Source organism: Oncorhynchus clarkii, chromosome 9, assembly GCF_045791955.1.
Source record: "Oncorhynchus clarkii lewisi isolate Uvic-CL-2024 chromosome 9, UVic_Ocla_1.0, whole genome shotgun sequence".
Taxonomy (NCBI): Eukaryota; Metazoa; Chordata; class Actinopteri; order Salmoniformes; family Salmonidae; genus Oncorhynchus; species Oncorhynchus clarkii.
The window spans coordinates 38,397,088-38,422,344 of NC_092155.1; the positions used below are offsets into that span (position 1 = coordinate 38,397,088).

Consider the following 25,257-nt stretch of genomic DNA (forward strand, 5'->3'; position numbering starts at 1 on the left):
ATCCTTGAACAATCTCAGACAGGCAGATCTTGGGCCACTGGTCGGAATGCCGACTATCACCTCTTGGGCGCAGGACAAGGTGGCTGAATGGTTTTGGCGATGGGACTGCAAATCTATTTTGATATGCACTTGTTGGTTCAACGTCGCACAACATTTATTATTTTAGATAACCTGCAGAATGTAGGAGCAATTCTGACTTCCAAGTACAACGATAATGATTCAAATGTAATACACTTGAAATGACATCCAGCCCCTAAAACAAATGAATTCCTCAGGCTCTGCATTGGCCGGGAATCGAACCCGGGTCAACTGCTTGGAAGGCAGCTATGCTCACCACTATACCACCAATGCTATGTGCAGCTCAGTAGCAACATTGAGACATCGACTCATAATTTGACCGTCATTTTGGTGGAAAGTGATAATTCATTGACCAGACAGATCGTTGGTTTAGGTGTATGATTATGGCTTAGGTTGCGAGAGGTCCCTGGTTAAAAAATCTATCATTTTAATCACTACAGGTTACCTTCAGATTAGTCCCGTGACACTTGTGGGGAACGTAGGGCAAAACGGAGAACATTGCGACAAGTGGGGTCACATTAGTTTGTAGCTCAAGATTTTGGATTCTACAAACAGAACTTGGCACATAGACGGTTCTGACTTCAGACGAGTCTCCTGACACTTGTGGGGGATGTAGAGAAAAATTGAGAATACCACCGTGTTCGTGAGGGTCTCCTCATTCCAGAGAGTGGTCATACGAATTTGTAGGTCAAACGGTTCGGAAGCTAGAGATGTTTTTGTGAGAAGACCGATTATAGGTATTGTCTCATGGTTTGACAAAAACCGATCTAGGTCCACCATCTTTCACTGCAGATATGGAGGGGTAACATAAGCAGTTGTGGAGGATTGAGACGGATACGCTGAGTCTTAATCTCTCTAGTTGAAAACGGATCTATTTGAATGGGTATTTTCAACATTAATTGACTTTGATTCACGTACCTTTGCGTCATTTGACTCAAAATAAATGAGTTCCATTCTTTTGAAGTCTTATTTTTTCATTTGCTCTTTAAAAAATGAATTGATCTCATTTTGCACTTTATTAATTTGTAAAAACTCGTCATCATTTTGCTGTCGCGACTGAAGAAGACAGAATGTGAAAGACACAGCAGATGAACTACAGAAGATTTGAACTGAAGCATGGTCAAGAGTTTGGAAGACTGTTATGCTCACAAGTAAAGCACAAAACACTCACATGATGTTCAATCGTTCCAAGCACCATGGACACGTCAATCGATATCTTCACTGTCATTGCTGCAGAAAGCAAAAAAATAACTTTTGGCATAAGGCTCGTTGGTCTAGGGGTATGATTCTCGCTTAGGGTGCGAGAGGTCCCGGGTTCAAATCCCGGATGAGCCCTTTTGCAGATCCTTGAACAATCTCAGACAGGCAGATCTTGGGCCACTGGTCGGAATGCCGACTATCACCTCTTGGGCGCAGGACAAGGTGGCTGAATGGTTTTGGCGATGGGACTGCAAATCTATTTTGATATGCACTTGTTGGTTCAACGTCGCACAACATTTATTATTTTAGATAACCTGCAGAATGTAGGAGCAATTCTGACTTCCAAGTACAACGATAATGATTCAAATGTAATACACTTGAAATGACATCCAGCCCCTAAAACAAATGAATTCCTCAGGCTCTGCATTGGCCGGGAATCGAACCCGGGTCAACTGCTTGGAAGGCAGCTATGCTCACCACTATACCACCAATGCTATGTGCAGCTCAGTAGCAACATTGAGACATCGACTCATAATTTGACCGTCATTTTGGTGGAAAGTGATAATTCATTGACCAGACAGATCGTTGGTTTAGGTGTATGATTATGGCTTAGGTTGCGAGAGGTCCCTGGTTAAAAAATCTATCATTTTAATCACTACAGGTTACCTTCAGATTAGTCCCGTGACACTTGTGGGGAACGTAGGGCAAAACGGAGAACATTGCGACAAGTGGGGTCACATTAGTTTGTAGCTCAAGATTTTGGATTCTACAAACAGAACTTGGCACATAGACGGTTCTGACTTCAGACGAGTCTCCTGACACTTGTGGGGGATGTAGAGAAAAATTGAGAATACCACCGTGTTCGTGAGGGTCTCCTCATTCCAGAGAGTGGTCATACGAATTTGTAGGTCAAACGGTTCGGAAGCTAGAGATGTTTTTGTGAGAAGACCGATTATAGGTATTGTCTCATGGTTTGACAAAAACCGATCTAGGTCCACCATCTTTCACTGCAGATATGGAGGGGTAACATAAGCAGTTGTGGAGGATTGAGACGGATACGCTGAGTCTTAATCTCTCTAGTTGAAAACGGATCTATTTGAATGGGTATTTTCAACATTAATTGACTTTGATTCACGTACCTTTGCGTCATTTGACTCAAAATAAATGAGTTCCATTCTTTTGAAGTCTTATTTTTTCATTTGCTCTTTAAAAAATGAATTGATCTCATTTTGCACTTTATTAATTTGTAAAAACTCGTCATCATTTTGCTGTCGCGACTGAAGAAGACAGAATGTGAAAGACACAGCAGATGAACTACAGAAGATTTGAACTGAAGCATGGTCAAGAGTTTGGAAGACTGTTATGCTCACAAGTAAAGCACAAAACACTCACATGATGTTCAATCGTTCCAAGCACCATGGACACGTCAATCGATATCTTCACTGTCATTGCTGCAGAAAGCAAAAAAATAACTTTTGGCATAAGGCTCGTTGGTCTAGGGGTATGATTCTCGCTTAGGGTGCGAGAGGTCCCGGGTTCAAATCCCGGATGAGCCCTTTTGCAGATCCTTGAACAATCTCAGACAGGCAGATCTTGGGCCACTGGTCGGAATGCCGACTATCACCTCTTGGGCGCAGGACAAGGTGGCTGAATGGTTTTGGCGATGGGACTGCAAATCTATTTTGATATGCACTTGTTGGTTCAACGTCGCACAACATTTATTATTTTAGATAACCTGCAGAATGTAGGAGCAATTCTGACTTCCAAGTACAACGATAATGATTCAAATGTAATACACTTGAAATGACATCCAGCCCCTAAAACAAATGAATTCCTCAGGCTCTGCATTGGCCGGGAATCGAACCCGGGTCAACTGCTTGGAAGGCAGCTATGCTCACCACTATACCACCAATGCTATGTGCAGCTCAGTAGCAACATTGAGACATCGACTCATAATTTGACCGTCATTTTGGTGGAAAGTGATAATTCATTGACCAGACAGATCGTTGGTTTAGGTGTATGATTATGGCTTAGGTTGCGAGAGGTCCCTGGTTAAAAAATCTATCATTTTAATCACTACAGGTTACCTTCAGATTAGTCCCGTGACACTTGTGGGGAACGTAGGGCAAAACGGAGAACATTGCGACAAGTGGGGTCACATTAGTTTGTAGCTCAAGATTTTGGATTCTACAAACAGAACTTGGCACATAGACGGTTCTGACTTCAGACGAGTCTCCTGACACTTGTGGGGGATGTAGAGAAAAATTGAGAATACCACCGTGTTCGTGAGGGTCTCCTCATTCCAGAGAGTGGTCATACGAATTTGTAGGTCAAACGGTTCGGAAGCTAGAGATGTTTTTGTGAGAAGACCGATTATAGGTATTGTCTCATGGTTTGACAAAAACCGATCTAGGTCCACCATCTTTCACTGCAGATATGGAGGGGTAACATAAGCAGTTGTGGAGGATTGAGACGGATACGCTGAGTCTTAATCTCTCTAGTTGAAAACGGATCTATTTGAATGGGTATTTTCAACATTAATTGACTTTGATTCACGTACCTTTGCGTCATTTGACTCAAAATAAATGAGTTCCATTCTTTTGAAGTCTTATTTTTTCATTTGCTCTTTAAAAAATGAATTGATCTCATTTTGCACTTTATTAATTTGTAAAAACTCGTCATCATTTTGCTGTCGCGACTGAAGAAGACAGAATGTGAAAGACACAGCAGATGAACTACAGAAGATTTGAACTGAAGCATGGTCAAGAGTTTGGAAGACTGTTATGCTCACAAGTAAAGCACAAAACACTCACATGATGTTCAATCGTTCCAAGCACCATGGACACGTCAATCGATATCTTCACTGTCATTGCTGCAGAAAGCAAAAAAATAACTTTTGGCATAAGGCTCGTTGGTCTAGGGGTATGATTCTCGCTTAGGGTGCGAGAGGTCCCGGGTTCAAATCCCGGATGAGCCCTTTTGCAGATCCTTGAACAATCTCAGACAGGCAGATCTTGGGCCACTGGTCGGAATGCCGACTATCACCTCTTGGGCGCAGGACAAGGTGGCTGAATGGTTTTGGCGATGGGACTGCAAATCTATTTTGATATGCACTTGTTGGTTCAACGTCGCACAACATTTATTATTTTAGATAACCTGCAGAATGTAGGAGCAATTCTGACTTCCAAGTACAACGATAATGATTCAAATGTAATACACTTGAAATGACATCCAGCCCCTAAAACAAATGAATTCCTCAGGCTCTGCATTGGCCGGGAATCGAACCCGGGTCAACTGCTTGGAAGGCAGCTATGCTCACCACTATACCACCAATGCTATGTGCAGCTCAGTAGCAACATTGAGACATCGACTCATAATTTGACCGTCATTTTGGTGGAAAGTGATAATTCATTGACCAGACAGATCGTTGGTTTAGGTGTATGATTATGGCTTAGGTTGCGAGAGGTCCCTGGTTAAAAAATCTATCATTTTAATCACTACAGGTTACCTTCAGATTAGTCCCGTGACACTTGTGGGGAACGTAGGGCAAAACGGAGAACATTGCGACAAGTGGGGTCACATTAGTTTGTAGCTCAAGATTTTGGATTCTACAAACAGAACTTGGCACATAGACGGTTCTGACTTCAGACGAGTCTCCTGACACTTGTGGGGGATGTAGAGAAAAATTGAGAATACCACCGTGTTCGTGAGGGTCTCCTCATTCCAGAGAGTGGTCATACGAATTTGTAGGTCAAACGGTTCGGAAGCTAGAGATGTTTTTGTGAGAAGACCGATTATAGGTATTGTCTCATGGTTTGACAAAAACCGATCTAGGTCCACCATCTTTCACTGCAGATATGGAGGGGTAACATAAGCAGTTGTGGAGGATTGAGACGGATACGCTGAGTCTTAATCTCTCTAGTTGAAAACGGATCTATTTGAATGGGTATTTTCAACATTAATTGACTTTGATTCACGTACCTTTGCGTCATTTGACTCAAAATAAATGAGTTCCATTCTTTTGAAGTCTTATTTTTTCATTTGCTCTTTAAAAAATGAATTGATCTCATTTTGCACTTTATTAATTTGTAAAAACTCGTCATCATTTTGCTGTCGCGACTGAAGAAGACAGAATGTGAAAGACACAGCAGATGAACTACAGAAGATTTGAACTGAAGCATGGTCAAGAGTTTGGAAGACTGTTATGCTCACAAGTAAAGCACAAAACACTCACATGATGTTCAATCGTTCCAAGCACCATGGACACGTCAATCGATATCTTCACTGTCATTGCTGCAGAAAGCAAAAAAATAACTTTTGGCATAAGGCTCGTTGGTCTAGGGGTATGATTCTCGCTTAGGGTGCGAGAGGTCCCGGGTTCAAATCCCGGATGAGCCCTTTTGCAGATCCTTGAACAATCTCAGACAGGCAGATCTTGGGCCACTGGTCGGAATGCCGACTATCACCTCTTGGGCGCAGGACAAGGTGGCTGAATGGTTTTGGCGATGGGACTGCAAATCTATTTTGATATGCACTTGTTGGTTCAACGTCGCACAACATTTATTATTTTAGATAACCTGCAGAATGTAGGAGCAATTCTGACTTCCAAGTACAACGATAATGATTCAAATGTAATACACTTGAAATGACATCCAGCCCCTAAAACAAACAAATTCCTCAGGCTCTGCATTGGCCGGGAATCGAACCCGGGTCAACTGCTTGGAAGGCAGCTATGCTCACCACTATACCACCAATGCTATGTGCAGCTCAGTAGCAACATTGAGACATCGACTCATAATTTGACCGTCATTTTGGTGGAAAGTGATAATTCATTGACCAGACAGATCGTTGGTTTAGGTGTATGATTATGGCTTAGGTTGCGAGAGGTCCCTGGTTAAAAAATCTATCATTTTAATCACTACAGGTTACCTTCAGATTAGTCCCGTGACACTTGTGGGGAACGTAGGGCAAAACGGAGAACATTGCGACAAGTGGGGTCACATTAGTTTGTAGCTCAAGATTTTGGATTCTACAAACAGAACTTGGCACATAGACGGTTGTGACTTCAAACGAGTCTCCTGACACTTGTGGGGGATGTAGAGACAAATTGAGAATACCACCGTGTTCGTGAGGGTCTCCTCATTCCAGAGAGTGGTCATACGAATTTGTAGGTCAAACGGTTCGGAAGCTAGAGATGTTTTTGTGAGAAGACCGATTATAGGTATTGTCTCATGGTTTGACAAAAACCGATCTAGGTCCACCATCTTTCACTGCAGATATGGAGGGGTAACATAAGCAGTTGTGGAGGATTGAGACGGATACGCTGAGTCTTAATCTCTCTAGTTGAAAACGGATCTATTTGAATGGGTATTTTCAACATTAATTGACTTTGATTCACGTACCTTTGCGTCATTTGACTCAAAATAAATGAGTTCCATTCTTTTGAAGTCTTATTTTTTCATTTGCTCTTTAAAAAATGAATTGATCTCATTTTGCACTTTATTAATTTGTAAAAACTCGTCATCATTTTGCTGTCGCGACTGAAGAAGACAGAATGTGAAAGACACAGCAGATGAACTACAGAAGATTTGAACTGAAGCATGGTCAAGAGTTTGGAAGACTGTTATGCTCACAAGTAAAGCACAAAACACTCACATGATGTTCAATCGTTCCAAGCACCATGGACACGTCAATCGATATCTTCACTGTCATTGCTGCAGAAAGCAAAAAAATAACTTTTGGCATAAGGCTCGTTGGTCTAGGGGTATGATTCTCGCTTAGGGTGCGAGAGGTCCCGGGTTCAAATCCCGGATGAGCCCTTTTGCAGATCCTTGAACAATCTCAGACAGGCAGATCTTGGGCCACTGGTCGGAATGCCGACTATCACCTCTTGGGCGCAGGACAAGGTGGCTGAATGGTTTTGGCGATGGGACTGCAAATCTATTTTGATATGCACTTGTTGGTTCAACGTCGCACAACATTTATTATTTTAGATAACCTGCAGAATGTAGGAGCAATTCTGACTTCCAAGTACAACGATAATGATTCAAATGTAATACACTTGAAATGACATCCAGCCCCTAAAACAAATGAATTCCTCAGGCTCTGCATTGGCCGGGAATCGAACCCGGGTCAACTGCTTGGAAGGCAGCTATGCTCACCACTATACCACCAATGCTATGTGCAGCTCAGTAGCAACATTGAGACATCGACTCATAATTTGACCGTCATTTTGGTGGAAAGTGATAATTCATTGACCAGACAGATCGTTGGTTTAGGTGTATGATTATGGCTTAGGTTGCGAGAGGTCCCTGGTTAAAAAATCTATCATTTTAATCACTACAGGTTACCTTCAGATTAGTCCCGTGACACTTGTGGGGAACGTAGGGCAAAACGGAGAACATTGCGACAAGTGGGGTCACATTAGTTTGTAGCTCAAGATTTTGGATTCTACAAACAGAACTTGGCACATAGACGGTTCTGACTTCAGACGAGTCTCCTGACACTTGTGGGGGATGTAGAGAAAAATTGAGAATACCACCGTGTTCGTGAGGGTCTCCTCATTCCAGAGAGTGGTCATACGAATTTGTAGGTCAAACGGTTCGGAAGCTAGAGATGTTTTTGTGAGAAGACCGATTATAGGTATTGTCTCATGGTTTGACAAAAACCGATCTAGGTCCACCATCTTTCACTGCAGATATGGAGGGGTAACATAAGCAGTTGTGGAGGATTGAGACGGATACGCTGAGTCTTAATCTCTCTAGTTGAAAACGGATCTATTTGAATGGGTATTTTCAACATTAATTGACTTTGATTCACGTACCTTTGCGTCATTTGACTCAAAATAAATGAGTTCCATTCTTTTGAAGTCTTATTTTTTCATTTGCTCTTTAAAAAATGAATTGATCTCATTTTGCACTTTATTAATTTGTAAAAACTCGTCATCATTTTGCTGTCGCGACTGAAGAAGACAGAATGTGAAAGACACAGCAGATGAACTACAGAAGATTTGAACTGAAGCATGGTCAAGAGTTTGGAAGACTGTTATGCTCACAAGTAAAGCACAAAACACTCACATGATGTTCAATCGTTCCAAGCACCATGGACACGTCAATCGATATCTTCACTGTCATTGCTGCAGAAAGCAAAAAAATAACTTTTGGCATAAGGCTCGTTGGTCTAGGGGTATGATTCTCGCTTAGGGTGCGAGAGGTCCCGGGTTCAAATCCCGGATGAGCCCTTTTGCAGATCCTTGAACAATCTCAGACAGGCAGATCTTGGGCCACTGGTCGGAATGCCGACTATCACCTCTTGGGCGCAGGACAAGGTGGCTGAATGGTTTTGGCGATGGGACTGCAAATCTATTTTGATATGCACTTGTTGGTTCAACGTCGCACAACATTTATTATTTTAGATAACCTGCAGAATGTAGGAGCAATTCTGACTTCCAAGTACAACGATAATGATTCAAATGTAATACACTTGAAATGACATCCAGCCCCTAAAACAAATGAATTCCTCAGGCTCTGCATTGGCCGGGAATCGAACCCGGGTCAACTGCTTGGAAGGCAGCTATGCTCACCACTATACCACCAATGCTATGTGCAGCTCAGTAGCAACATTGAGACATCGACTCATAATTTGACCGTCATTTTGGTGGAAAGTGATAATTCATTGACCAGACAGATCGTTGGTTTAGGTGTATGATTATGGCTTAGGTTGCGAGAGGTCCCTGGTTAAAAAATCTATCATTTTAATCACTACAGGTTACCTTCAGATTAGTCCCGTGACACTTGTGGGGAACGTAGGGCAAAACGGAGAACATTGCGACAAGTGGGGTCACATTAGTTTGTAGCTCAAGATTTTGGATTCTACAAACAGAACTTGGCACATAGACGGTTCTGACTTCAGACGAGTCTCCTGACACTTGTGGGGGATGTAGAGAAAAATTGAGAATACCACCGTGTTCGTGAGGGTCTCCTCATTCCAGAGAGTGGTCATACGAATTTGTAGGTCAAACGGTTCGGAAGCTAGAGATGTTTTTGTGAGAAGACCGATTATAGGTATTGTCTCATGGTTTGACAAAAACCGATCTAGGTCCACCATCTTTCACTGCAGATATGGAGGGGTAACATAAGCAGTTGTGGAGGATTGAGACGGATACGCTGAGTCTTAATCTCTCTAGTTGAAAACGGATCTATTTGAATGGGTATTTTCAACATTAATTGACTTTGATTCACGTACCTTTGCGTCATTTGACTCAAAATAAATGAGTTCCATTCTTTTGAAGTCTTATTTTTTCATTTGCTCTTTAAAAAATGAATTGATCTCATTTTGCACTTTATTAATTTGTAAAAACTCGTCATCATTTTGCTGTCGCGACTGAAGAAGACAGAATGTGAAAGACACAGCAGATGAACTACAGAAGATTTGAACTGAAGCATGGTCAAGAGTTTGGAAGACTGTTATGCTCACAAGTAAAGCACAAAACACTCACATGATGTTCAATCGTTCCAAGCACCATGGACACGTCAATCGATATCTTCACTGTCATTGCTGCAGAAAGCAAAAAAATAACTTTTGGCATAAGGCTCGTTGGTCTAGGGGTATGATTCTCGCTTAGGGTGCGAGAGGTCCCGGGTTCAAATCCCGGATGAGCCCTTTTGCAGATCCTTGAACAATCTCAGACAGGCAGATCTTGGGCCACTGGTCGGAATGCCGACTATCACCTCTTGGGCGCAGGACAAGGTGGCTGAATGGTTTTGGCGATGGGACTGCAAATCTATTTTGATATGCACTTGTTGGTTCAACGTCGCACAACATTTATTATTTTAGATAACCTGCAGAATGTAGGAGCAATTCTGACTTCCAAGTACAACGATAATGATTCAAATGTAATACACTTGAAATGACATCCAGCCCCTAAAACAAATGAATTCCTCAGGCTCTGCATTGGCCGGGAATCGAACCCGGGTCAACTGCTTGGAAGGCAGCTATGCTCACCACTATACCACCAATGCTATGTGCAGCTCAGTAGCAACATTGAGACATCGACTCATAATTTGACCGTCATTTTGGTGGAAAGTGATAATTCATTGACCAGACAGATCGTTGGTTTAGGTGTATGATTATGGCTTAGGTTGCGAGAGGTCCCTGGTTAAAAAATCTATCATTTTAATCACTACAGGTTACCTTCAGATTAGTCCCGTGACACTTGTGGGGAACGTAGGGCAAAACGGAGAACATTGCGACAAGTGGGGTCACATTAGTTTGTAGCTCAAGATTTTGGATTCTACAAACAGAACTTGGCACATAGACGGTTCTGACTTCAGACGAGTCTCCTGACACTTGTGGGGGATGTAGAGAAAAATTGAGAATACCACCGTGTTCGTGAGGGTCTCCTCATTCCAGAGAGTGGTCATACGAATTTGTAGGTCAAACGGTTCGGAAGCTAGAGATGTTTTTGTGAGAAGACCGATTATAGGTATTGTCTCATGGTTTGACAAAAACCGATCTAGGTCCACCATCTTTCACTGCAGATATGGAGGGGTAACATAAGCAGTTGTGGAGGATTGAGACGGATACGCTGAGTCTTAATCTCTCTAGTTGAAAACGGATCTATTTGAATGGGTATTTTCAACATTAATTGACTTTGATTCACGTACCTTTGCGTCATTTGACTCAAAATAAATGAGTTCCATTCTTTTGAAGTCTTATTTTTTCATTTGCTCTTTAAAAAATGAATTGATCTCATTTTGCACTTTATTAATTTGTAAAAACTCGTCATCATTTTGCTGTCGCGACTGAAGAAGACAGAATGTGAAAGACACAGCAGATGAACTACAGAAGATTTGAACTGAAGCATGGTCAAGAGTTTGGAAGACTGTTATGCTCACAAGTAAAGCACAAAACACTCACATGATGTTCAATCGTTCCAAGCACCATGGACACGTCAATCGATATCTTCACTGTCATTGCTGCAGAAAGCAAAAAAATAACTTTTGGCATAAGGCTCGTTGGTCTAGGGGTATGATTCTCGCTTAGGGTGCGAGAGGTCCCGGGTTCAAATCCCGGATGAGCCCTTTTGCAGATCCTTGAACAATCTCAGACAGGCAGATCTTGGGCCACTGGTCGGAATGCCGACTATCACCTCTTGGGCGCAGGACAAGGTGGCTGAATGGTTTTGGCGATGGGACTGCAAATCTATTTTGATATGCACTTGTTGGTTCAACGTCGCACAACATTTATTATTTTAGATAACCTGCAGAATGTAGGAGCAATTCTGACTTCCAAGTACAACGATAATGATTCAAATGTAATACACTTGAAATGACATCCAGCCCCTAAAACAAATGAATTCCTCAGGCTCTGCATTGGCCGGGAATCGAACCCGGGTCAACTGCTTGGAAGGCAGCTATGCTCACCACTATACCACCAATGCTATGTGCAGCTCAGTAGCAACATTGAGACATCGACTCATAATTTGACCGTCATTTTGGTGGAAAGTGATAATTCATTGACCAGACAGATCGTTGGTTTAGGTGTATGATTATGGCTTAGGTTGCGAGAGGTCCCTGGTTAAAAAATCTATCATTTTAATCACTACAGGTTACCTTCAGATTAGTCCCGTGACACTTGTGGGGAACGTAGGGCAAAACGGAGAACATTGCGACAAGTGGGGTCACATTAGTTTGTAGCTCAAGATTTTGGATTCTACAAACAGAACTTGGCACATAGACGGTTCTGACTTCAGACGAGTCTCCTGACACTTGTGGGGGATGTAGAGAAAAATTGAGAATACCACCGTGTTCGTGAGGGTCTCCTCATTCCAGAGAGTGGTCATACGAATTTGTAGGTCAAACGGTTCGGAAGCTAGAGATGTTTTTGTGAGAAGACCGATTATAGGTATTGTCTCATGGTTTGACAAAAACCGATCTAGGTCCACCATCTTTCACTGCAGATATGGAGGGGTAACATAAGCAGTTGTGGAGGATTGAGACGGATACGCTGAGTCTTAATCTCTCTAGTTGAAAACGGATCTATTTGAATGGGTATTTTCAACATTAATTGACTTTGATTCACGTACCTTTGCGTCATTTGACTCAAAATAAATGAGTTCCATTCTTTTGAAGTCTTATTTTTTCATTTGCTCTTTAAAAAATGAATTGATCTCATTTTGCACTTTATTAATTTGTAAAAACTCGTCATCATTTTGCTGTCGCGACTGAAGAAGACAGAATGTGAAAGACACAGCAGATGAACTACAGAAGATTTGAACTGAAGCATGGTCAAGAGTTTGGAAGACTGTTATGCTCACAAGTAAAGCACAAAACACTCACATGATGTTCAATCGTTCCAAGCACCATGGACACGTCAATCGATATCTTCACTGTCATTGCTGCAGAAAGCAAAAAAATAACTTTTGGCATAAGGCTCGTTGGTCTAGGGGTATGATTCTCGCTTAGGGTGCGAGAGGTCCCGGGTTCAAATCCCGGATGAGCCCTTTTGCAGATCCTTGAACAATCTCAGACAGGCAGATCTTGGGCCACTGGTCGGAATGCCGACTATCACCTCTTGGGCGCAGGACAAGGTGGCTGAATGGTTTTGGCGATGGGACTGCAAATCTATTTTGATATGCACTTGTTGGTTCAACGTCGCACAACATTTATTATTTTAGATAACCTGCAGAATGTAGGAGCAATTCTGACTTCCAAGTACAACGATAATGATTCAAATGTAATACACTTGAAATGACATCCAGCCCCTAAAACAAATGAATTCCTCAGGCTCTGCATTGGCCGGGAATCGAACCCGGGTCAACTGCTTGGAAGGCAGCTATGCTCACCACTATACCACCAATGCTATGTGCAGCTCAGTAGCAACATTGAGACATCGACTCATAATTTGACCGTCATTTTGGTGGAAAGTGATAATTCATTGACCAGACAGATCGTTGGTTTAGGTGTATGATTATGGCTTAGGTTGCGAGAGGTCCCTGGTTAAAAAATCTATCATTTTAATCACTACAGGTTACCTTCAGATTAGTCCCGTGACACTTGTGGGGAACGTAGGGCAAAACGGAGAACATTGCGACAAGTGGGGTCACATTAGTTTGTAGCTCAAGATTTTGGATTCTACAAACAGAACTTGGCACATAGACGGTTCTGACTTCAGACGAGTCTCCTGACACTTGTGGGGGATGTAGAGAAAAATTGAGAATACCACCGTGTTCGTGAGGGTCTCCTCATTCCAGAGAGTGGTCATACGAATTTGTAGGTCAAACGGTTCGGAAGCTAGAGATGTTTTTGTGAGAAGACCGATTATAGGTATTGTCTCATGGTTTGACAAAAACCGATCTAGGTCCACCATCTTTCACTGCAGATATGGAGGGGTAACATAAGCAGTTGTGGAGGATTGAGACGGATACGCTGAGTCTTAATCTCTCTAGTTGAAAACGGATCTATTTGAATGGGTATTTTCAACATTAATTGACTTTGATTCACGTACCTTTGCGTCATTTGACTCAAAATAAATGAGTTCCATTCTTTTGAAGTCTTATTTTTTCATTTGCTCTTTAAAAAATGAATTGATCTCATTTTGCACTTTATTAATTTGTAAAAACTCGTCATCATTTTGCTGTCGCGACTGAAGAAGACAGAATGTGAAAGACACAGCAGATGAACTACAGAAGATTTGAACTGAAGCATGGTCAAGAGTTTGGAAGACTGTTATGCTCACAAGTAAAGCACAAAACACTCACATGATGTTCAATCGTTCCAAGCACCATGGACACGTCAATCGATATCTTCACTGTCATTGCTGCAGAAAGCAAAAAAATAACTTTTGGCATAAGGCTCGTTGGTCTAGGGGTATGATTCTCGCTTAGGGTGCGAGAGGTCCCGGGTTCAAATCCCGGATGAGCCCTTTTGCAGATCCTTGAACAATCTCAGACAGGCAGATCTTGGGCCACTGGTCGGAATGCCGACTATCACCTCTTGGGCGCAGGACAAGGTGGCTGAATGGTTTTGGCGATGGGACTGCAAATCTATTTTGATATGCACTTGTTGGTTCAACGTCGCACAACATTTATTATTTTAGATAACCTGCAGAATGTAGGAGCAATTCTGACTTCCAAGTACAACGATAATGATTCAAATGTAATACACTTGAAATGACATCCAGCCCCTAAAACAAATGAATTCCTCAGGCTCTGCATTGGCCGGGAATCGAACCCGGGTCAACTGCTTGGAAGGCAGCTATGCTCACCACTATACCACCAATGCTATGTGCAGCTCAGTAGCAACATTGAGACATCGACTCATAATTTGACCGTCATTTTGGTGGAAAGTGATAATTCATTGACCAGACAGATCGTTGGTTTAGGTGTATGATTATGGCTTAGGTTGCGAGAGGTCCCTGGTTAAAAAATCTATCATTTTAATCACTACAGGTTACCTTCAGATTAGTCCCGTGACACTTGTGGGGAACGTAGGGCAAAACGGAGAACATTGCGACAAGTGGGGTCACATTAGTTTGTAGCTCAAGATTTTGGATTCTACAAACAGAACTTGGCACATAGACGGTTCTGACTTCAGACGAGTCTCCTGACACTTGTGGGGGATGTAGAGAAAAATTGAGAATACCACCGTGTTCGTGAGGGTCTCCTCATTCCAGAGAGTGGTCATACGAATTTGTAGGTCAAACGGTTCGGAAGCTAGAGATGTTTTTGTGAGAAGACCGATTATAGGTATTGTCTCATGGTTTGACAAAAACCGATCTAGGTCCACCATCTTTCACTGCAGATATGGAGGGGTAACATAAGCAGTTGTGGAGGATTGAGACGGATACGCTGAGTCTTAATCTCTCTAGTTGAAAACGGATCTATTTGAATGGGTATTTTCAACATTAATTGACTTTGATTCACGTACCTTTGCGTCATTTGACTCAAAATAAATGAGTTCCATTCTTTTGAAGTCTTATTTTTTCATTTGCTCTTTAAAAAATGAATTGATCTCATTTTGCACTTTATTAATTTGTAAAAACTCGTCATCATTTTGCTGTCGCGACTGAAGAAGACAGAATGTGAAAGACACAGCAGATGAACTACAGAAGATTTGAACTGAAGCATGGTCAAGAGTTTGGAAGACTGTTATGCTCACAAGTAAAGCACAAAACACTCACATGATGTTCAATCGTTCCAAGCACCATGGACACGTCAATCGATATCTTCACTGTCATTGCTGCAGAAAGCAAAAAAATAACTTTTGGCATAAGGCTCGTTGGTCTAGGGGTATGATTCTCGCTTAGGGTGCGAGAGGTCCCGGGTTCAAATCCCGGATGAGCCCTTTTGCAGATCCTTGAACAATCTCAGACAGGCAGATCTTGGGCCACTGGTCGGAATGCCGACTATCACCTCTTGGGCGCAGGACAAGGTGGCTGAATGGTTTTGGCGATGGGACTGCAAATCTATTTTGATATGCACTTGTTGGTTCAACGTCGCACAACATTTATTATTTTAGATAACTTGCAGAATGTAGGAGCAATTCTGACTTCCAAGTACAACGATAATGATTCCAATGTAATACACTTGAAATGACATCCAGCCCCTAAAACAAATGAATTCCTCAGGCTCTGCATTGGCCGGGAATCGAACCCGGGTCAACTGCTTGGAAGGCAGCTATGCTCACCACTATACCACCAATGCTATGTGCAGCTCAGTAGCAACATTGAGACATCGACTCATAATTTGACCGTCATTTTGGTGGAAAGTGATAATTCATTGACCAGACAGATCGTTGGTTTAGGTGTATGATTATGGCTTAGGTTGCGAGAGGTCCCTGGTTAAAAAATCTATCATTTTAATCACTACAGGTTACCTTCAGATTAGTCCCGTGACACTTGTGGGGAACGTAGGGCAAAACGGAGAACATTGCGACAAGTGGGGTCACATTAGTTTGTAGCTCAAGATTTTGGATTCTACAAACAGAACTTGGCACATAGACGGTTCTGACTTCAGACGAGTCTCCTGACACTTGTGGGGGATGTAGAGAAAAATTGAGAATACCACCGTGTTCGTGAGGGTCTCCTCATTCCAGAGAGTGGTCATACGAATTTGTAGGTCAAACGGTTCGGAAGCTAGAGATGTTTTTGTGAGAAGACCGATTATAGGTATTGTCTCATGGTTTGACAAAAACCGATCTAGGTCCACCATCTTTCACTGCAGATATGGAGGGGTAACATAAGCAGTTGTGGAGGATTGAGACGGATACGCTGAGTCTTAATCTCTCTAGTTGAAAACGGATCTATTTGAATGGGTATTTTCAACATTAATTGACTTTGATTCACGTACCTTTGCGTCATTTGACTCAAAATAAATGAGTTCCATTCTTTTGAAGTCTTATTTTTTCATTTGCTCTTTAAAAAATGAATTGATCTCATTTTGCACTTTATTAATTTGTAAAAACTCGTCATCATTTTGCTGTCGCGACTGAAGAAGACAGAATGTGAAAGACACAGCAGATGAACTACAGAAGATTTGAACTGAAGCATGGTCAAGAGTTTGGAAGACTGTTATGCTCACAAGTAAAGCACAAAACACTCACATGATGTTCAATCGTTCCAAGCACCATGGACACGTCAATCGATATCTTCACTGTCATTGCTGCAGAAAGCAAAAAAATAACTTTTGGCATAAGGCTCGTTGGTCTAGGGGTATGATTCTCGCTTAGGGTGCGAGAGGTCCCGGGTTCAAATCCCGGATGAGCCCTTTTGCAGATCCTTGAACAATCTCAGACAGGCAGATCTTGGGCCACTGGTCGGAATGCCGACTATCACCTCTTGGGCGCAGGACAAGGTGGCTGAATGGTTTTGGCGATGGGACTGCAAATCTATTTTGATATGCACTTGTTGGTTCAACGTCGCACAACATTTATTATTTTAGATAACCTGCAGAATGTAGGAGCAATTCTGACTTCCAAGTACAACGATAATGATTCCAATGTAATACACTTGAAATGACATCCAGCCCCTAAAACAAATGAATTCCTCAGGCTCTGCATTGGCCGGGAATCGAACCCGGGTCAACTGCTTGGAAGGCAGCTATGCTCACCACTATACCACCAATGCTATGTGCAGCTCAGTAGCAACATTGAGACATCGACTCATAATTTGACCGTCATTTTGGTGGAAAGTGATAATTCATTGACCAGACAGATCGTTGGTTTAGGTGTATGATTATGGCTTAGGTTGCGAGAGGTCCCTGGTTAAAAAATCTATCATTTTAATCACTACAGGTTACCTTCAGATTAGTCCCGTGACACTTGTGGGGAACGTAGGGCAAAACGGAGAACATTGCGACAAGTGGGGTCACATTAGTTTGTAGCTCAAGATTTTGGATTCTACAAACAGAACTTGGCACATAGACGGTTCTGACTTCAGACGAGTCTCCTGACACTTGTGGGGGATGTAGAGAAAAATTGAGAATACCACCGTGTTCGTGAGGGTCTCCTCATTCCAGAGAGTGGTCATACGAATTTGTAGGTCAAACGGTTCGGAAGCTAGAGATGTTTTTGTGAGAAGACCGATTATAGGTATTGTCTCATGGTTTGACAAAAACCGATCTAGGTCCACCATCTTTCACTGCAGATATGGAGGGGTAACATAAGCAGTTGTGGAGGATTGAGACGGATACGCTGAGTCTTAATCTCTCTAGTTGAAAACGGATCTATTTGAATGGGTATTTTCAACATTAATTGACTTTGATTCACGTACCTTTGCGTCATTTGACTCAAAATAAATGAGTTCCATTCTTTTGAAGTCTTATTTTTTCATTTGCTCTTTAAAAAATGAATTGATCTCATTTTGCACTTTATTAATTTGTAAAAACTCGTCATCATTTTGCTGTCGCGACTGAAGAAGACAGAATGTGAAAGACACAGCAGATGAACTACAGAAGATTTGAACTGAAGCATGGTCAAGAGTTTGGAAGACTGTTATGCTCACAAGTAAAGCACAAAACACTCACATGATGTTCAATCGTTCCAAGCACCATGGACACGTCAATCGATATCTTCACTGTCATTGCTGCAGAAAGCAAAAAAATAACTTTTGGCATAAGGCTCGTTGGTCTAGGGGTATGATTCTCGCTTAGGGTGCGAGAGGTCCCGGGTTCAAATCCCGGATGAGCCCTTTTGCAGATCCTTGAACAATCTCAGACAGGCAGATCTTGGGCCACTGGTCGGAATGCCGACTATCACCTCTTGGGCGCAGGACAAGGTGGCTGAATGGTTTTGGCGATGGGACTGCAAATCTATTTTGATATGCACTTGTTGGTTCAACGTCGCACAACATTTATTATTTTAGATAACTTGCAGAATGTAGGAGCAATTCTGACTTCCAAGTACAACGATAATGATTCCAATGTAATACACTTGAAATGACATCCAGCCCCTAAAACAAATGAATTCCTCAGGCTCTGCATTGGCCGGGAATCGAACCCGGGTCAACTGCTTGGAAGGCAGCTATGCTCACCACTATACCACCAATGCTATGTGCAGCTCAGTAGCAACATTGAGACATCGACTCATAATTTGACCGTCATTTTGGTGGAAAGTGATAATTCATTGACCAGACAGATCGTTGGTTTAGGTGTATGATTATGGCTTAGGTTGCGAGAGGTCCCTGGTTAAAAAATCTATCATTTTAATCACTACAGGTTACCTTCAGATTAGTCCCGTGACACTTGTGGGGAACGTAGGGCAAAACGGAGAACATTGCGACAAGTGGGGTCACATTAGTTTGTAGCTCAAGATTTTGGATTCTACAAACAGAACTTGGCACATAGACGGTTCTGACTTCAGACGAGTCTCCTGACACTTGTGGGGGATGTAGAGAAAAATTGAGAATACCACCGTGTTCGTGAGGGTCTCCTCATTCCAGAGAGTGGTCATACGAATTTGTAGGTCAAACGGTTCGGAAGCTAGAGATGTTTTTGTGAGAAGACCGATTATAGGTATTGTCTCATGGTTTGACAAAAACCGATCTAGGTCCACCATCTTTCACTGCAGATATGGAGGGGTAACATAAGCAGTTGTGGAGGATTGAGACGGATACGCTGAGTCTTAATCTCTCTAGTTGAAAACGGATCTATTTGAATGGGTATTTTCAACATTAATTGACTTTGATTCACGTACCTTTGCGTCATTTGACTCAAAATAAATGAGTTCCATTCTTTTGAAGTCTTATTTTTTCATTTGCTCTTTAAAAAATGAATTGATCTCATTTTGCACTTTATTAATTTGTAAAAACTCGTCATCATTTTGCTGTCGCGACTGAAGAAGACAGAATGTGAAAGACACAGCAGATGAACTACAGAAGATTTGAACTGAAGCATGGTCAAGAGTTTGGAAGACTGTTATGCTCACAAGTAAAGCACAAAACACTCACATGATGTTCAATCGTTCCAAGCACCATGGACACGTCAATCGATATCTTCACTGTCATTGCTGCAGAAAGCAAAAAAATAACTTTTGGCATAAGGCTCGTTGGTCTAGGGGTATGATTCTCGCTTAGGGTGCGAGAGGTCCCGGGTTCAAATCCCGGATGAGCCCTTTTGCAGATCCTTGAACAATCTCAGACAGGCAGATCTTGGGCCACTGGTCGGAATGCCGACTATCACCTCTTGGGCGCAGGACAAGGTGGCTGAATGGTTTTGGCGATGGGACTGCAAATCTATTTTGATATGCACTTGTTGGTTCAACGTCGCACAACATTTATTATTTTAGATAACTTGCAGAATGTAGGAGCAATTCTGACTTCCAAGTACAACGATAATGATTCCAATGTAATACACTTGAAATGACATCCAGCCCCTAAAACAAATGAATTCCTCAGGCTCTGCATTGGCCGGGAATCGAACCCGGGTCAACTGCTTGGAAGGCAGCTATGCTCACCACTATACCACCAATGCTATGTGCAGCTCAGTAGCAACATTGAGACATCGACTCATAATTTGACCGTCATTTTGGTGGAAAGTGATAATTCATTGACCAGACAGATCGTTGGTTTAGGTGTATGATTATGGCTTAGGTTGCGAGAGGTCCCTGGTTAAAAAATCTATCATTTTAATCACTACAGGTTACCTTCAGATTAGTCCCGTGACACTTGTGGGGAACGTAGGGCAAAACGGAGAACATTGTGACAAGTGGGGTCACATTAGTTTGTAGCTCAAGATTTTGGATTCTACAAACAGAACTTGGCACATAGACGGTTCTGACTTCAGACGAGTCTCCTGACACTTGTGGGGGATGTAGAGAAAAATTGAGAATACCACCGTGTTCGTGAGGGTCTCCTCATTCCAGAGAGTGGTCATACGAATTTGTAGGTCAAACGGTTCGGAAGCTAGAGATGTTTTTGTGAGAAGACCGATTATAGGTATTGTCTCATGGTTTGACAAAAACCGATCTAGGTCCACCATCTTTCACTGCAGATATGGAGGGGTAACATAAGCAGTTGTGGAGGATTGAGACGGATACGCTGAGTCTTAATCTCTCTAGTTGAAAACGGATCTATTTGAATGGGTATTTTCAACATTAATTGACTTTGATTCACGTACCTTTGCGTCATTTGACTCAAAATAAATGAGTTCCATTCTTTTGAAGTCTTATTTTTTCATTTGCTCTTTAAAAAATGAATTGATCTCATTTTGCACTTTATTAATTTGTAAAAACTCGTCATCATTTTGCTGTCGCGACTGAAGAAGACAGAATGTGAAAGACACAGCAGATGAACTACAGAAGATTTGAACTGAAGCATGGTCAAGAGTTTGGAAGACTGTTATGCTCACAAGTAAAGCACAAAACACTCACATGATGTTCAATCGTTCCAAGCACCATGGACACGTCAATCGATATCTTCACTGTCATTGCTGCAGAAAGCAAAAAAATAACTTTTGGCATAAGGCTCGTTGGTCTAGGGGTATGATTCTCGCTTAGGGTGCGAGAGGTCCCGGGTTCAAATCCCGGATGAGCCCTTTTGCAGATCCTTGAACAATCTCAGACAGGCAGATCTTGGGCCACTGGTCGGAATGCCGACTATCACCTCTTGGGCGCAGGACAAGGTGGCTGAATGGTTTTGGCGATGGGACTGCAAATCTATTTTGATATGCACTTGTTGGTTCAACGTCGCACAACATTTATTATTTTAGATAACTTGCAGAATGTAGGAGCAATTCTGACTTCCAAGTACAACGATAATGATTCCAATGTAATACACTTGAAATGACATCCAGCCCCTAAAACAAATGAATTCCTCAGGCTCTGCATTGGCCGGGAATCGAACCCGGGTCAACTGCTTGGAAGGCAGCTATGCTCACCACTATACCACCAATGCTATGTGCAGCTCAGTAGCAACATTGAGACATCGACTCATAATTTGACCGTCATTTTGGTGGAAAGTGATAATTCATTGACCAGACAGATCGTTGGTTTAGGTGTATGATTATGGCTTAGGTTGCGAGAGGTCCCTGGTTAAAAAATCTATCATTTTAATCACTACAGGTTACCTTCAGATTAGTCCCGTGACACTTGTGGGGAACGTAGGGCAAAACGGAGAACATTGCGACAAGTGGGGTCACATTAGTTTGTAGCTCAAGATTTTGGATTCTACAAACAGAACTTGGCACATAGACGGTTCTGACTTCAGACGAGTCTCCTGACACTTGTGGGGGATGTAGAGAAAAATTGAGAATACCACCGTGTTCGTGAGGGTCTCCTCATTCCAGAGAGTGGTCATACGAATTTGTAGGTCAAACGGTTCGGAAGCTAGAGATGTTTTTGTGAGAAGACCGATTATAGGTATTGTCTCATGGTTTGACAAAAACCGATCTAGGTCCACCATCTTTCACTGCAGATATGGAGGGGTAACATAAGCAGTTGTGGAGGATTGAGACGGATACGCTGAGTCTTAATCTCTCTAGTTGAAAACGGATCTATTTGAATGGGTATTTTCAACATTAATTGACTTTGATTCACGTACCTTTGCGTCATTTGACTCAAAATAAATGAGTTCCATTCTTTTGAAGTCTTATTTTTTCATTTGCTCTTTAAAAAATGAATTGATCTCATTTTGCACTTTATTAATTTGTAAAAACTCGTCATCATTTTGCTGTCGCGACTGAAGAAGACAGAATGTGAAAGACACAGCAGATGAACTACAGAAGATTTGAACTGAAGCATGGTCAAGAGTTTGGAAGACTGTTATGCTCACAAGTAAAGCACAAAACACTCACATGATGTTCAATCGTTCCAAGCACCATGGACACGTCAATCGATATCTTCACTGTCATTGCTGCAGAAAGCAAAAAAATAACTTTTGGCATAAGGCTCGTTGGTCTAGGGGTATGATTCTCGCTTAGGGTGCGAGAGGTCCCGGGTTCAAATCCCGGATGAGCCCTTTTGCAGATCCTTGAACAATCTCAGACAGGCAGATCTTGGGCCACTGGTCGGAACGCCGACTATCACCTCTTGGGCGCAGGACAAGGTGGCTGAATGGTTTTGGCGATGGGACTGCAAATCTATTTTGATATGCACTTGTTGGTTCAACGTCGCACAACATTTATTATTTTAGATAACTTGCAGAATGTAGGAGCAATTCTGACTTCCAAGTACAACGATAATGATTCCAATGTAATACACTTGAAATGACATCCAGCCCCTAAAACAAATGAATTCCTCAGGCTCTGCATTGGCCGGGAATCGAACCCGGGTCAACTGCTTGGAAGGCAGCTATGCTCACCACTATACCACCAATGCTATGTGCAGCTCAGTAGCAACATTGAGACATCGACTCATAATTTGACCGTCATTTTGGTGGAAAGTGATAATTCATTGACCAGACAGATCGTTGGTTTAGGTGTATGATTATGGCTTAGGTTGCGAGAGGTCCCTGGTTAAAAAATCTATCATTTTAATCACTACAGGTTACCTTCAGATTAGTCCCGTGACACTTGTGGGGAACGTAGGGCAAAACGGAGAACATTGCGACAAGTGGGGTCACATTAGTTTGTAGCTCAAGATTTTGGATTCTACAAACAGAACTTGGCACATAGACGGTTCTGACTTCAGACGAGTCTCCTGACACTTGTGGGGGATGTAGAGAAAAATTGAGAATACCACCGTGTTCGTGAGGGTCTCCTCATTCCAGAGAGTGGTCATACGAATTTGTAGGTCAAACGGTTCGGAAGCTAGAGATGTTTTTGTGAGAAGACCGATTATAGGTATTGTCTCATGGTTTGACAAAAACCGATCTAGGTCCACCATCTTTCACTGCAGATATGGAGGGGTAACATAAGCAGTTGTGGAGGATTGAGACGGATACGCTGAGTCTTAATCTCTCTAGTTGAAAACGGATCTATTTGAATGGGTATTTTCAACATTAATTGACTTTGATTCACGTACCTTTGCGTCATTTGACTCAAAATAAATGAGTTCCATTCTTTTGAAGTCTTATTTTTTCATTTGCTCTTTAAAAAATGAATTGATCTCATTTTGCACTTTATTAATTTGTAAAAACTCGTCATCATTTTGCTGTCGCGACTGAAGAAGACAGAATGTGAAAGACACAGCAGATGAACTACAGAAGATTTGAACTGAAGCATGGTCAAGAGTTTGGAAGACTGTTATGCTCACAAGTAAAGCACAAAACACTCACATGATGTTCAATCGTTCCAAGCACCATGGACACGTCAATCGATATCTTCACTGTCATTGCTGCAGAAAGCAAAAAAATAACTTTTGGCATAAGGCTCGTTGGTCTAGGGGTATGATTCTCGCTTAGGGTGCGAGAGGTCCCGGGTTCAAATCCCGGATGAGCCCTTTTGCAGATCCTTGAACAATCTCAGACAGGCAGATCTTGGGCCACTGGTCGGAACGCCGACTATCACCTCTTGGGCGCAGGACAAGGTGGCTGAATGGTTTTGGCGATGGGACTGCAAATCTATTTTGATATGCACTTGTTGGTTCAACGTCGCACAACATTTATTATTTTAGATAACTTGCAGAATGTAGGAGCAATTCTGACTTCCAAGTACAACGATAATGATTCCAATGTAATACACTTGAAATGACATCCAGCCCCTAAAACAAATGAATTCCTCAGGCTCTGCATTGGCCGGGAATCGAACCCGGGTCAACTGCTTGGAAGGCAGCTATGCTCACCACTATACCACCAATGCTATGTGCAGCTCAGTAGCAACATTGAGACATCGACTCATAATTTGACCGTCATTTTGGTGGAAAGTGATAATTCATTGACCAGACAGATCGTTGGTTTAGGTGTATGATTATGGCTTAGGTTGCGAGAGGTCCCTGGTTAAAAAATCTATCATTTTAATCACTACAGGTTACCTTCAGATTAGTCCCGTGACACTTGTGGGGAACGTAGGGCAAAACGGAGAACATTGCGACAAGTGGGGTCACATTAGTTTGTAGCTCAAGATTTTGGATTCTACAAACAGAACTTGGCACATAGACGGTTCTGACTTCAGACGAGTCTCCTGACACTTGTGGGGGATGTAGAGAAAAATTGAGAATACCACCGTGTTCGTGAGGGTCTCCTCATTCCAGAGAGTGGTCATACGAATTTGTAGGTCAAACGGTTCGGAAGCTAGAGATGTTTTTGTGAGAAGACCGATTATAGGTATTGTCTCATGGTTTGACAAAAACCGATCTAGGTCCACCATCTTTCACTGCAGATATGGAGGGGTAACATAAGCAGTTGTGGAGGATTGAGACGGATACGCTGAGTCTTAATCTCTCTAGTTGAAAACGGATCTATTTGAATGGGTATTTTCAACATTAATTGACTTTGATTCACGTACCTTTGCGTCATTTGACTCAAAATAAATGAGTTCCATTCTTTTGAAGTCTTATTTTTTCATTTGCTCTTTAAAAAATGAATTGATCTCATTTTGCACTTTATTAA

The 25,257-nt window shown here is 42.1% G+C and overlaps 35 non-coding genes across 35 annotated transcripts; 17 read left to right on the forward strand and 18 right to left on the reverse strand.

Annotated features, from left to right (window-relative positions):
- Positions 1 to 279: 279 nt before the first annotated feature.
- trnag-ucc (transfer RNA glycine (anticodon UCC)) lies at positions 280 to 351 on the reverse strand. The gene has a single exon. It is a non-coding gene; the product is annotated as a tRNA-Gly (tRNA).
- Positions 352 to 1,341: 990 nt separating this feature from the next.
- Positions 1,342 to 1,413, forward strand: trnap-agg (transfer RNA proline (anticodon AGG)). Its single transcript has one exon. It is a non-coding gene; the product is annotated as a tRNA-Pro (tRNA).
- Positions 1,414 to 1,700: 287 nt separating this feature from the next.
- trnag-ucc (transfer RNA glycine (anticodon UCC)) lies at positions 1,701 to 1,772 on the reverse strand. The gene has a single exon. It is a non-coding gene; the product is annotated as a tRNA-Gly (tRNA).
- A 990-nt stretch (positions 1,773 to 2,762) lies between these two features.
- On the forward strand, positions 2,763 to 2,834 carry trnap-agg (transfer RNA proline (anticodon AGG)). Its single transcript has one exon. It is a non-coding gene; the product is annotated as a tRNA-Pro (tRNA).
- A 287-nt stretch (positions 2,835 to 3,121) lies between these two features.
- On the reverse strand, positions 3,122 to 3,193 carry trnag-ucc (transfer RNA glycine (anticodon UCC)). Its single transcript has one exon. It is a non-coding gene; the product is annotated as a tRNA-Gly (tRNA).
- Positions 3,194 to 4,183: 990 nt separating this feature from the next.
- On the forward strand, positions 4,184 to 4,255 carry trnap-agg (transfer RNA proline (anticodon AGG)). Its single transcript has one exon. It is a non-coding gene; the product is annotated as a tRNA-Pro (tRNA).
- Positions 4,256 to 4,542: 287 nt separating this feature from the next.
- trnag-ucc (transfer RNA glycine (anticodon UCC)) lies at positions 4,543 to 4,614 on the reverse strand. Its single transcript has one exon. It is a non-coding gene; the product is annotated as a tRNA-Gly (tRNA).
- A 990-nt stretch (positions 4,615 to 5,604) lies between these two features.
- Positions 5,605 to 5,676, forward strand: trnap-agg (transfer RNA proline (anticodon AGG)). The gene has a single exon. It is a non-coding gene; the product is annotated as a tRNA-Pro (tRNA).
- A 287-nt stretch (positions 5,677 to 5,963) lies between these two features.
- Positions 5,964 to 6,035, reverse strand: trnag-ucc (transfer RNA glycine (anticodon UCC)). The gene has a single exon. It is a non-coding gene; the product is annotated as a tRNA-Gly (tRNA).
- Positions 6,036 to 7,025: 990 nt separating this feature from the next.
- trnap-agg (transfer RNA proline (anticodon AGG)) lies at positions 7,026 to 7,097 on the forward strand. Its single transcript has one exon. It is a non-coding gene; the product is annotated as a tRNA-Pro (tRNA).
- A 287-nt stretch (positions 7,098 to 7,384) lies between these two features.
- On the reverse strand, positions 7,385 to 7,456 carry trnag-ucc (transfer RNA glycine (anticodon UCC)). Its single transcript has one exon. It is a non-coding gene; the product is annotated as a tRNA-Gly (tRNA).
- A 990-nt stretch (positions 7,457 to 8,446) lies between these two features.
- Positions 8,447 to 8,518, forward strand: trnap-agg (transfer RNA proline (anticodon AGG)). Its single transcript has one exon. It is a non-coding gene; the product is annotated as a tRNA-Pro (tRNA).
- A 287-nt stretch (positions 8,519 to 8,805) lies between these two features.
- On the reverse strand, positions 8,806 to 8,877 carry trnag-ucc (transfer RNA glycine (anticodon UCC)). Its single transcript has one exon. It is a non-coding gene; the product is annotated as a tRNA-Gly (tRNA).
- Positions 8,878 to 9,867: 990 nt separating this feature from the next.
- Positions 9,868 to 9,939, forward strand: trnap-agg (transfer RNA proline (anticodon AGG)). Its single transcript has one exon. It is a non-coding gene; the product is annotated as a tRNA-Pro (tRNA).
- Positions 9,940 to 10,226: 287 nt separating this feature from the next.
- trnag-ucc (transfer RNA glycine (anticodon UCC)) lies at positions 10,227 to 10,298 on the reverse strand. The gene has a single exon. It is a non-coding gene; the product is annotated as a tRNA-Gly (tRNA).
- Positions 10,299 to 11,288: 990 nt separating this feature from the next.
- On the forward strand, positions 11,289 to 11,360 carry trnap-agg (transfer RNA proline (anticodon AGG)). The gene has a single exon. It is a non-coding gene; the product is annotated as a tRNA-Pro (tRNA).
- Positions 11,361 to 11,647: 287 nt separating this feature from the next.
- trnag-ucc (transfer RNA glycine (anticodon UCC)) lies at positions 11,648 to 11,719 on the reverse strand. The gene has a single exon. It is a non-coding gene; the product is annotated as a tRNA-Gly (tRNA).
- A 990-nt stretch (positions 11,720 to 12,709) lies between these two features.
- On the forward strand, positions 12,710 to 12,781 carry trnap-agg (transfer RNA proline (anticodon AGG)). Its single transcript has one exon. It is a non-coding gene; the product is annotated as a tRNA-Pro (tRNA).
- Positions 12,782 to 13,068: 287 nt separating this feature from the next.
- On the reverse strand, positions 13,069 to 13,140 carry trnag-ucc (transfer RNA glycine (anticodon UCC)). The gene has a single exon. It is a non-coding gene; the product is annotated as a tRNA-Gly (tRNA).
- Positions 13,141 to 14,130: 990 nt separating this feature from the next.
- Positions 14,131 to 14,202, forward strand: trnap-agg (transfer RNA proline (anticodon AGG)). The gene has a single exon. It is a non-coding gene; the product is annotated as a tRNA-Pro (tRNA).
- A 287-nt stretch (positions 14,203 to 14,489) lies between these two features.
- Positions 14,490 to 14,561, reverse strand: trnag-ucc (transfer RNA glycine (anticodon UCC)). The gene has a single exon. It is a non-coding gene; the product is annotated as a tRNA-Gly (tRNA).
- Positions 14,562 to 15,551: 990 nt separating this feature from the next.
- Positions 15,552 to 15,623, forward strand: trnap-agg (transfer RNA proline (anticodon AGG)). Its single transcript has one exon. It is a non-coding gene; the product is annotated as a tRNA-Pro (tRNA).
- Positions 15,624 to 15,910: 287 nt separating this feature from the next.
- On the reverse strand, positions 15,911 to 15,982 carry trnag-ucc (transfer RNA glycine (anticodon UCC)). Its single transcript has one exon. It is a non-coding gene; the product is annotated as a tRNA-Gly (tRNA).
- A 990-nt stretch (positions 15,983 to 16,972) lies between these two features.
- On the forward strand, positions 16,973 to 17,044 carry trnap-agg (transfer RNA proline (anticodon AGG)). The gene has a single exon. It is a non-coding gene; the product is annotated as a tRNA-Pro (tRNA).
- A 287-nt stretch (positions 17,045 to 17,331) lies between these two features.
- trnag-ucc (transfer RNA glycine (anticodon UCC)) lies at positions 17,332 to 17,403 on the reverse strand. Its single transcript has one exon. It is a non-coding gene; the product is annotated as a tRNA-Gly (tRNA).
- A 990-nt stretch (positions 17,404 to 18,393) lies between these two features.
- Positions 18,394 to 18,465, forward strand: trnap-agg (transfer RNA proline (anticodon AGG)). The gene has a single exon. It is a non-coding gene; the product is annotated as a tRNA-Pro (tRNA).
- Positions 18,466 to 18,752: 287 nt separating this feature from the next.
- On the reverse strand, positions 18,753 to 18,824 carry trnag-ucc (transfer RNA glycine (anticodon UCC)). Its single transcript has one exon. It is a non-coding gene; the product is annotated as a tRNA-Gly (tRNA).
- A 990-nt stretch (positions 18,825 to 19,814) lies between these two features.
- On the forward strand, positions 19,815 to 19,886 carry trnap-agg (transfer RNA proline (anticodon AGG)). Its single transcript has one exon. It is a non-coding gene; the product is annotated as a tRNA-Pro (tRNA).
- A 287-nt stretch (positions 19,887 to 20,173) lies between these two features.
- Positions 20,174 to 20,245, reverse strand: trnag-ucc (transfer RNA glycine (anticodon UCC)). The gene has a single exon. It is a non-coding gene; the product is annotated as a tRNA-Gly (tRNA).
- Positions 20,246 to 21,235: 990 nt separating this feature from the next.
- On the forward strand, positions 21,236 to 21,307 carry trnap-agg (transfer RNA proline (anticodon AGG)). The gene has a single exon. It is a non-coding gene; the product is annotated as a tRNA-Pro (tRNA).
- A 287-nt stretch (positions 21,308 to 21,594) lies between these two features.
- trnag-ucc (transfer RNA glycine (anticodon UCC)) lies at positions 21,595 to 21,666 on the reverse strand. The gene has a single exon. It is a non-coding gene; the product is annotated as a tRNA-Gly (tRNA).
- Positions 21,667 to 22,656: 990 nt separating this feature from the next.
- On the forward strand, positions 22,657 to 22,728 carry trnap-agg (transfer RNA proline (anticodon AGG)). The gene has a single exon. It is a non-coding gene; the product is annotated as a tRNA-Pro (tRNA).
- A 287-nt stretch (positions 22,729 to 23,015) lies between these two features.
- Positions 23,016 to 23,087, reverse strand: trnag-ucc (transfer RNA glycine (anticodon UCC)). Its single transcript has one exon. It is a non-coding gene; the product is annotated as a tRNA-Gly (tRNA).
- A 990-nt stretch (positions 23,088 to 24,077) lies between these two features.
- On the forward strand, positions 24,078 to 24,149 carry trnap-agg (transfer RNA proline (anticodon AGG)). The gene has a single exon. It is a non-coding gene; the product is annotated as a tRNA-Pro (tRNA).
- Positions 24,150 to 24,436: 287 nt separating this feature from the next.
- trnag-ucc (transfer RNA glycine (anticodon UCC)) lies at positions 24,437 to 24,508 on the reverse strand. The gene has a single exon. It is a non-coding gene; the product is annotated as a tRNA-Gly (tRNA).
- Positions 24,509 to 25,257: the final 749 nt, after the last annotated feature.